Source organism: Schistocerca cancellata, chromosome 1, assembly GCF_023864275.1.
Source record: "Schistocerca cancellata isolate TAMUIC-IGC-003103 chromosome 1, iqSchCanc2.1, whole genome shotgun sequence".
Lineage (NCBI taxonomy): Eukaryota > Metazoa > Arthropoda > Insecta > Orthoptera > Acrididae > Schistocerca > Schistocerca cancellata.
Genome location: NC_064626.1, coordinates 855,913,676 through 855,924,043, shown reverse-complemented (window position 1 = coordinate 855,924,043; position 10,368 = coordinate 855,913,676). Strand labels below are relative to the sequence as shown.

At 43.0% G+C, this 10,368-nt stretch overlaps 1 pseudogene; it reads right to left on the bottom strand.

Moving 5' to 3' along the window:
- Positions 1 to 9,639: 9,639 nt before the first annotated feature.
- LOC126098131 (5S ribosomal RNA) lies at positions 9,640 to 9,757 on the bottom strand (annotated as a pseudogene).
- Positions 9,758 to 10,368: the final 611 nt, after the last annotated feature.

The window sequence follows — 10,368 nt, the reverse complement described above, 5'->3', positions numbered from 1 at the left end:
CCAACCGCGCCCGATACCCGCGAAGATGTCTCGACAGCAGGGACAGTGTGTGAAGCATGTAACACCTGGGGTGTACCCTGCGACGCACCAGACTCCCCACTGCCGCTACACTCTGAGGCAGCAGCCTGAAGACGGCTGACCGCGGCCATCAACACGCTCAGCTGTTCGCGAACAGTGGCCAGCTCCTCCTGCGTCCGTACACAGCAGTCACACATCCTATCCATCCTAAGGAATCAGTTTACTGAAGAGAGTTGTTCAACCTTTAACTAGGCTGCTAATTCACTAAAGGCGGCTGTTTATTCACTAAACTGGGGTTGCTAGCCACTTCTTGTAGAAAACAATGAAAATTGCACTACCTGTCTCTGGACTGTATTGAAAACAAACACTAGCACTAGTGGCACTATGGTTGACTAAAGGGACTCTCTCTGACTATATTCAAAACAAACACGAAATCTATTGAACACTATTAATAGCACCCGACAATTAAAGCTTCCTAAAAGCAAATACACACGGAAGAAGAAGTGACAAGTAAGAAAAATACAGTTAATACTTAAATTAAGGTAGCTCGCTGCACAGCAGACGTGAAGCAGACGGCAGTTACGACGACACTGACACTGACTATGGCTGATTAAAGGGACTCTCTCTGACTGTATTCAAAACAAACACGAAATCTATGGAACACTATTAATAGCAGCAGACAATTAAGGCTTCCTAAAAGCAAATACACACGGAAGAAGAAGTGACAAGTAAGAAAAATACAGTTAATACTTAAATTAAGGTAGCTCGCTGCACAGCAGACGCGAAGCAGACGGCAGTTACGACGACACTGACACTGACTATGGCTGACTAAAGGGACTCTCTCTGACTGTATTCAAAACAAACACGAAATCTATGGAACACTATTAATAGCAGCAGACAATTAAGGCTTCCTAAAAGCAAATACACACGGAAGAAGAAGTGACAAGTAAGAAAAATACAGTTAATACTTAAATTAAGGTAGCTCGCTGCACAGCAGACGTGAAGCAGACGGCAGTTACGACAGTATATCTTCTGATCAAAGTAGCGCTACAGAGAAACCCCGCCATTAGAATGGAACACTAGCATAAAGAGAAAAGTAATAAGATACTAAAATAAATACCTCGACGAATGATTAACATTCAGCGAGCACATAAGACTTACAACTGAAAATATATGTATTTGGATCTGAAGCCAAACTGATGTGGAGTAATATATACAAATTACTTGTAATATTTCTGCAGTCATGTGATCTACTATGACATATATATCTCTGTATCTGGCGTTACTGGTATGCTCCTCTCATCATCTGTTTCCGTACCAGTGTCTGAATCTCTGTTGTCCCATGTATCACGCTGTGATAAAGCGTTTGTGTCTGGTCGTGGTCCTCTACATGGTCCTTCTGTTCATAAGTTTTGTGCATCGCTCTTGATATTTTGTCGGTGACCTGGTTAAGCGTGCTCCATTTATCTGGGTTTCTTAAGCTTGACCTATGTCTTCAGTTTCTGTCATCGGTCTTACGTGTATGAACGGCAACATTTTAGTGTCTTGTGTTTGGGGGATCCACGTCCCCACACTCACATGTATCGCTTTGGCGTAGGCCAGAGCGGTGGTGGTGTGTAGGGTCATGGCCCGTTCAGGAAGTGCACCATACCGCGACTTGGGTCCCCATGTCTGAGCCTCAAACGTTCCCGGATGTTTGGGGAGAAAGAGAAGACCCGATGACACTTGTCAAATGTTTCTCATTCTTTTCGCTATGTCTCAACCTCCCAAAGATTTAATTGGCATTTTTCTGTAAGTTGCTCCTCTCTTAGCTCATGTATCTTGTCCACTGTTCCCCATTTGGGTCAGTATGCTGCTGCCCTCTGTGTAATGGCTCTGTCTATGGGATATGTTGCAAGTACAACGCATAGGACTTCTACGGACGTGGTGCCAAATGCTCCTCACATTCTAAGCAATACACCTATTTGTCCACGCCTTAAAGCGCTGTTGAGGGTCAAGAGTGATAGTCGATGTGCCAAGGCACTTGTTATGAAGCACGTAATAGACTGAAAGAGGGCAGTATGGTACATTCGTAGTGTCTGCAATGGTAATCTGTAGGGAGTCAAGGTTGGCAAGTTTATGCATTGGTCTTTCTTTCTCAACTGTGAATCTTATGTGCTCACTGAATGTTAATCGTTCGTCGAGGTACATGCCTAAGTATCTTGTTGCTATTTTTCTCTGTATGCTATTGTGGGGTTTTTCTGCAGTGTTCCTTTGATCAGAAAACATACTGTATTGTTTGCTGCACTCGTGAGCTTATTTGTACAATAAGTTGTGAAGTCTTGCTATCGAGTTGCTTTCTCGAGTTTTCAGTTCCCTACTAGCAAGCCGTCGGCACAGGCCACTATACCCTTAACCCTACCGTCTTCGTCCAGATTGTTTAAGAGTGGTTCTATGGCAATATCCCAGAAAGTTAGCCTACACATTGAGCCTTGCGGGCGTCCTTTAATTATTTTCTTCATAACCTTTTGTTTTCCTCCTTGCTATTGAGCCACCTTATCTTGCAGCAGTCAAGTAAGCCGTTATATAGGGCTGTTGGTATCATCATCTCTCGTAGCCTTGCGAACAAGGCAGGCCACCAGAGATTGCCGAAAGCGCCGACAATGTCTATTGCTACTGCTACAGACTATTTTTCTTGTGTATAATATATTATTTCCAGCACGGGGTTAACTGCATCGTCTATTGCTCTTTTGGATCTGAAGCCATACTGATGTGGACTAATTCCGGAGATCTTCCTGTGTGAGTGTAGTGGATTACAGAGGAGCTTCTCCTGCACTTTAGCCATAGTGATCAAATGTTAGATGGGCCTGTAAGTTTTTGGGTCTGTTGGATCCCAATCTTCTGACTTTTTTATGTTTACTACGTCTGCAGTTTTCCATATGGCGGGAACACTCCCTCTTTTGTAGCAATGCTTAATTCTGTAGCTCTGTTAGAAAAGTGCTAATCTGTGCATTTATATTTTTTAGTGTGTCTGAGTATATGCCATGTGTATCGAGGGTATTATTTTTTACCGAGCGAGGTGACTCAGTGGTTGGGACACTGGACTCGCATTCTAGAGGACGACGATTCAAAACTGCGACCGGCCATGCTGATTTACGTTTTCTGTGATTTCCCTAAATCGCTTAAATGCCGGGTCGTTTTTTTTTAAAGGACATTTCCGACTTGCTGTCCCATTCTTTCCTAATCCGATAGAACCGATGACTTTGGTCCCCACCCCCCCAAAATCAACCAACTAACCAATCTTATTCCTCAATTTTTCAGTTGCTAACGCTATCTCTTTATGGGCAAATGGGACAGTAATGGGGCCATTTGTATCGGTGTCAACCTCTTGTCGTCCTAAGTCCATGTGATGCTGCTGGTCATTCGTCTTTTCGTCGTCAGGGAGAAGCTTGTTCAGTAGATATTCTGGTGGACATCTCCAGCCCCTTGTAATAGTGCCGTCTGTGCGCCTAGGAGTTGACCTTACTGTCAGCATCTTTACCTTATCTGTTTTAAAATTTGAATGGTGCCTCCCATATATTTTTTTATTGCTGACTTTCGACAAAAATTGTTCCAGTGATCCTTCCTGGTCGCGTTTAGTTTGTTTTTATATTTTTGCTTTGCATAGCGGTATAGATCCAGTCTTACATCCCTCTCTTGCGCTGGTTTTGCTTTTTGGCGTGGTTTCCTTTTGTCCCTAGCGTCTTCCCTTCGTTTTATTAATTTGGTGGACTTCGGAGTCTCTGTTTCGGTGCACGGTTGGTCACTGGGATAGCTGACTTGTGAGATTTGAAGTAGGTACATCAGAATGTCTGCTTTATCGTCTATGCTGCCATTGACTGAATGGAGAGAAAATTTTCAACCACGTCCCCTATCTTTTGCCTGTAAGCCTTATTTAGAAGAAGTCGATGTTTTTGTTGATGTGAAGATCGTGTTTCCGTGTTTGCGTATGTATCTGTGTGGATGAGTGTGGAGTTTGGCCACTGTGTGTGGTATTTTCTAATACTTCCCATTTCTTGACGCATATTATGCACTTCGCATTTGCAGGTGAGATGTCAATATTGCTGGTTACTCCTGCATTGTTGCAGTATGTAGGTTATGTCCGTCTTTGTTTAGAACAAAGAGGCTGCGTTCATTTATTGTGTCAACAACGATTTGTCCCACACCGTCTGTTCTGTTTGTATGCCATTGCGTCGACCGTGCATTGAAATCATCAAGTATGAGTCGTATTTTGTCCCTAGAAAATTGTGCTATATCTCTTATTCTATCAGTAAAAGGTTCTATGTCGTAGGAATACTGTGCATACATGGAGGTGATAATTCAAGGTTGTCGTCCGTGCGTAATTTCAGCTGCAGCTTCATGTTGAAAACAAAGTTATGTTGTTTTTTGAGACAGTAATTTAATTTGGTCATTTGTAAATTGTAAACTTTGAGTGAACTGTGTAAATACGCCATTACGATCGCAACCTTGATATTTTCGTCCCAGTAATTGTTATGAAATGTTTGGGAAGGCCAGTAAGTTTCCCGCCAAGCAGATATGGCTGTTGGAAATAGATCATATCTGCCTGTACTTCGTTCAGAAGTGTACCCAGTTCTGCTCCAACTAAAGTGCTCCCATTGCAATTTTGTTGTAAGATCTCCACAGCGGGAGATTTCTAGTAAAGCCGCAGCACTTAGGTATTGTCTCTTTACGACCGTAATAAACGCGCCCACGTGGCCTCACGAAGTCCTTATAAACTTTATCCATGTTTAAATCCTCACCTCTTCGTGTGCGTGCCTACCCAAAGAGTCTGCAGAGCTCACGATCGTCGGTTGGCAGATTATCTATCCCAAGTATAATTCTGTCTGTCTGCTCGGTTGTCTGGATACACATTTTTCCCCCTTGCGGATTGCTGAGGCTTATCACCAGTCTGAAAAATTTCCGTATTTTCTAACCTACTTGCGTTCTGTGATACATCCCGACATTTGTTTGAAACTTACAGGAAAAACATATCACGGTATTCTTTTTCTAATCCTCTTATGGTTGGTAGTACGCCTTGATATGATTGCCAGTCAGCAGACAGAACTGTTCACGTCACTAGTGGCGTTGTCACAGCGATCCTCTTTGCACTGCTGGGAAGGATAAATGGCTGCGCCATTCTCCGTTTGCACCAATCAAGAAGACGGTTCTGCAATCCGATTTCTTTGTGATCTGAAAGTGCGTTAGAACCTGAAACGCAAAAAAGATTTTTGGCACAATGCGGAGGCAATGTTTTACTATGACCAACTGTTCACCAGTTGGTTGAGCACATCAAAAACGAACGAACAAGCGATGACTAAGAAAGGCGTAGACATCCAGTTGCGTCATTACAGATGGACATTCAGCAAGTTCGAACAATCAACTAAGAACTTTTGATAATGTGAAACCAGATGCACATTAGAGATGGTTCCGTATATGATATCATACGTAAGAGCGTCAACTTTCGTAGAGTCTGACCCTGATGAGTCCCAAGACAGCTCAATGCAGAGTAGAGGCGCAATCTTACAAGAATATGCCAGTAGATGCTGAACCTTCTCGCTAATGAAGGTGCAATGTTCTTGAAGCAAATCTTCATTGGACATGAAACATGGATTGATCACTTTGCAACAGATAGTAAACGCACAAAGCGTGGAATGGAAACATCTCGGATATCAAGGTGAAAAGAAATTCAAAAGTCCGCCATCTGCAGGAAAAATATGGTTCACAGGACTTTACGAGCAATGAGGCCCAGTTCAGGAAAAAAGATCAACAACAGTAAGTGGTACAGTGTTATGCTTTGCAGTTACCTGAAAAGTGGAATTTGAAACGAACGCCAAGGTCTAATAATAGATTTTTTTCTTAAAATGCTTTTTAAAGTGTTGGAGCGCCTTGCAGACAGTCTAATGTCAAACAGTCCGACTTCCGTTTGGTCAACTAGTTGTTGTTGTTGTTGCTGTCGCCTTCAGTCCAAAGACTGGTTTGATGGAGCTCTCCTTCCAAGTCTATCCTGCGCAATCCGATTCATCTTCTAATAACTGTGTCAACCTACATCTACATCTGCATGGATACTTCGCAAATCACACTTAAGTGCCTGGCAGGGGCCTCATCGAACCAGCTTCAAAATAATACTCTATTATTCCAATCTCGAATAGCACACAGAGAAAACGAACACCTATATCTTTCCGTGCGAGCTCTTATTTCCCTTATTTTATTATGATGATCGTTTCTCCCTATGCAAGCTGCGTCAAAAAATACTTTTGCGTTCGGAGGAGAAAGTTGGTGTTTGAAATTTCGTGAGAAGATTCCGCCGCAATGAGAAACGCCTTTGTTTTAATGATGTCCACCCCAAATCCTGTATCATGTCCTTGACACTCTCTCCCCTATTCTCGATAATGCCCAACGTGCTGCTCTTCTCTCGGCGCACTCCGTTAATCCGATATGGCGAGGATGCCACAACAAGTAGCAGTACTCCAAATGAGGACAGACAAGCGCCCGCTACTGTGACCGGCGGTTCTAAGCGCCTCAGTCTGGAACCGCGCGACAGATACGGTCACAGGTTCGAATCCTGCCTCGGGCTTGGATGTGTGTGATGTCCTTAGGTTAGTTAGGTTTAAGTAGTTCTAAGGTCCAGGCAACTGATGACCTCAGATGTTGAGTCCCATAGTCCTCAGAGCCATTTGAACCATTTGAACGGACAAGCGTAGTGTAGGCAGTCTCTTTAGTAGATCTGATGCATCTTCTAAGCGTTCTTCTTAGGTTCGCCTTCCCCACAACATCTTCTATGTGTTCTTATCAATTTAAGTTGTTCGTAGCTGTTATTCCTAACTATTTAGTTGAATTTACCATCATTATATTTGACTGATTATAATGTAACTGAAGTTTAACGGATTCCTTTTAGCACTCATGCCGATGACCTCACACTTTTCATTATTTAGGATCAACTGCCAATTTTCGCACCATACAGACGTCTTTTCTACATCCTTTTTCACTGGGTTTTGTTCTTCTGATGACTTTACTAAACGATAAACGACAGCATCTCCTGCAAAGGACCTAAGGCAGCTGCTCAGATTGTCTCCTAAATCATTTATATAGATAGGGAACAGCAGAGGGCCTATAACACTACCTTGGGGAATGCTAGAAATTACTTTTCTTTTATTCGATAGTTTCCGTCACTTACTACGAACTGTGAGCTCTGTGACAGGAAATCACAAATCTAGTCACTTAACTGAGAAGATATTCCATAAGCTCGTAAATTGGTTACAAGCAGCTTGTTAGGTACAGTGTCAAAAGCCTTCTGGAAGTGTAGAGCTGCGGAATCAATTTGAAATCCTTTGTCGATAGCACTCAACACTTCGTGTGAATAAAGAGATAGTTGTGTTTCACAAGAACGATATTTTCTAAATACGTGTTAACAGTGAGTCAATAGACCGTTCTCGTCGAGGTAATTCATAATGTTCGAACACAATATATGTTCCAAAATCCTTCTGCATATCGAAGTTGATGATATGGACCTGTAATTTAGTGGATTACTCCTACCACCTTTCTTGAATATTCGTGTGACCTGTGAAACTTTCCAGTCTTTGGGTACGGATTTTTCGTCGTGGTAACGGTTGTATATGATTGTTAGCATGGTACTGTTGCATCCGTATAATGTGAAAGGAACCTAACTGGTATAGTGCCTGGACGGGAAGACTTGCTTTAATGTCGTGATTTAAGTTACTTCACTATTCCGAGGATATCTACTTCTGAGTTACTCATGTTGGCAGCTGCTCTTGATTCGAATTTTGGAATATTTACTTCGTCTTCTTCGGTGAAGGAATTTCGGAAGGCTGTGTTCAGTAACTCAGCTTTAGCAGCACTGTCGTCGATAATATCTCCATTGCTATGGCGCAGAGAAGGCATTGATTGAGTCTTGCCGCTAGCACACTTTACATACGACCAGAATCTCTTTGAATTTTTTACGCAGATTTCGAGAAACAGTTTCTTTGTGAAAACTATTATAAACATATTACACTGAAGTCTGCTCTAAATTGAGAGCTTCTGTAAGAGATGGCCAGTGTTGGAGATTTTGCGTTCGTTTAAATTTTGTGTGCTTTTCCTGTTGTTTCTGCAACAGTGTCCTGACCCATTTTGTGTACCAAGTGGGATTAACCCCGTCAATTTTAAATTTAATTGGTATAAATCTCTCAAATGCTGTCGACACTATTTCTCTGAATTCAACGCGCATCTACACTTACCGATACGTTGTTAATTTGGAAGGTCTTAAGATTGTCTCTCAGGAAGGCATCAAGTGAATCTTTATCTGTTTTTTTTTGAGTAGGTATATTTCCCGTTTATTTTTGAAGAGTTAGGGAGTTACTATATTCAGTCTTTCTATGACAGCCCTGTGTTCACTAGTCCCTGTATCCGTTTTGATACTCGTTATTAGCTCTGGATTATTTGTTGCTATGAGACAAGTGTCTTTTCTTAACCGTTTTACTAATCATTTGGCTCTTGAGCTAACTGCTCGAAATAATTTTTAGAGAATGCGCTTTCCGTTGATGTTTTATGCTTGGCTCCGGATTTAAGCATGTATTTTTGCCACCATATCGAGGGTAGATTAAAATCACCCCAACTATAATTTTATGAGGGGGATACGTGTTTGAAAACAGTCTTAAATTTTCTTTGAACCTTTCAGCAATTTCATCATCTGAGTTGCGAGGTCCGTAAAACGACACAATAGATATTTTATTTCAGTTGTTAAGAATGACGTCTATAAATACCAACTGACAGAAACTATCTACTTCAATTTCGCTACAAGATAAACTACTTCAAACAGCAACAAACACACCACCGCCAACTGTTTTTAACCCATCCCTCATGAACACCGTTACGTCTTTCGCAAAAATGTCAGCTAAACTTACATCCAGCTTTAGCCAGCTTTCTCTGTATTTAACGATTTGAACATCAGTGCTTCCTATTAGCCCTTGGAGCTCTGGTACTTTCCCAACACAGCTACGACAAGTTACAACTGATAAACCGATGGTTCCTTGATCTACGTATGTCCTGTTTTCGTCCTGCACCCTTTGAGACTGAAGCCCTTTTTGTGCATCCCCGAGACCAGTAATTTAAAAACCGCCCAGTCCACGCCACACAGCCCCTCCTACCCGTGTAGCCGCCTCCGGCGTGTAGTGGTCTCCTGACCTATTTAGCGGAACCCGAAACCCAAACACACTACGGCGCAAGTCGAGGAATCTGCAGCCTACATGGTTGCAGAACCGTCTGAGCCTCTGATTCAGACTCTCCACTCGGTTCTGTACCAAAGGTCCGCAATGGGTCCTATCGACGGTTACAAGTGTTGAGCTCTGCTTCCATCTCGCAATCAAGACTCTCTACCACTTCTGATAACGTAAACGTAAACTCCGTCCACAAGCCCTGGCGGACCCAGCGGTACCGACCGGCCGCCGTGTCAACCTCAACCCACAGGCGTCAACGGATGCGGATATGGAGGGGCATGTGGTCAGCACACCGCTCTCCCAGCCGTAAGTCAGTTTTCGAGACCGGAACCGCTACTTTTCAATCAAGTAGCTTCTTAGTTTGCCTCACGAGGGCTGAGTGCACCCCGTTTGCCAACAGCACTCGGCAGACCGGATAGTCACCCATCTAAGTGCTAGCCCAGCCTGACAGCGCTTCACTTCGGTGATCTGACGGGAACCAGTGTTATCACTGCAGAGAGGCCGTTGGCCTACCACTTCTGATAGCCGCTCTAAACCTGAGAGAATCTCTTATGATCAAAAGCGACACCCATCATTGATACAGTTGCAGTTGGCTGCACCCCGTGTTCTTCATGGCATATGGATGAATCCGTTCCACGTCTAGAATGACTCCACCCGGTATGCACACGGAGTGCACACTGGCCTCCTTCCCCTCCTTGGCAGCCATGTCCCTAAGGGGCCCATAACGCTCCTAACATTTGTGATATTATTGGATTTCAGACATTTTGCATATGAGAAAAGGAGAGCCACCAAGCTGTAGTTTGCAGTGATACTAAGCAAAACAACACGAGAGTAAAAAAAAAAACGAAATCTGTTTATAACGTTCGCCTACACCAAGACGCGCGGCCAGCGTTTAAAAGGTACTTTTAAATACTATGACTCGCTGGGCGCAGATATTTAAAATCATTGCCGCAGCGCTTGATAGCAAGAAGCTGCGAAACAGAAGAAAGAACACTTTATCATTTGTTAGGAAAATTCTAGAGTCTTTATAGTTGGTTGTACTTCTGGTCGCCGATATGTTAACATGTACTTCATTACCTTTGATGTTTGGTTGCCGACTTGTTAAGACGTGTTGTGTAGC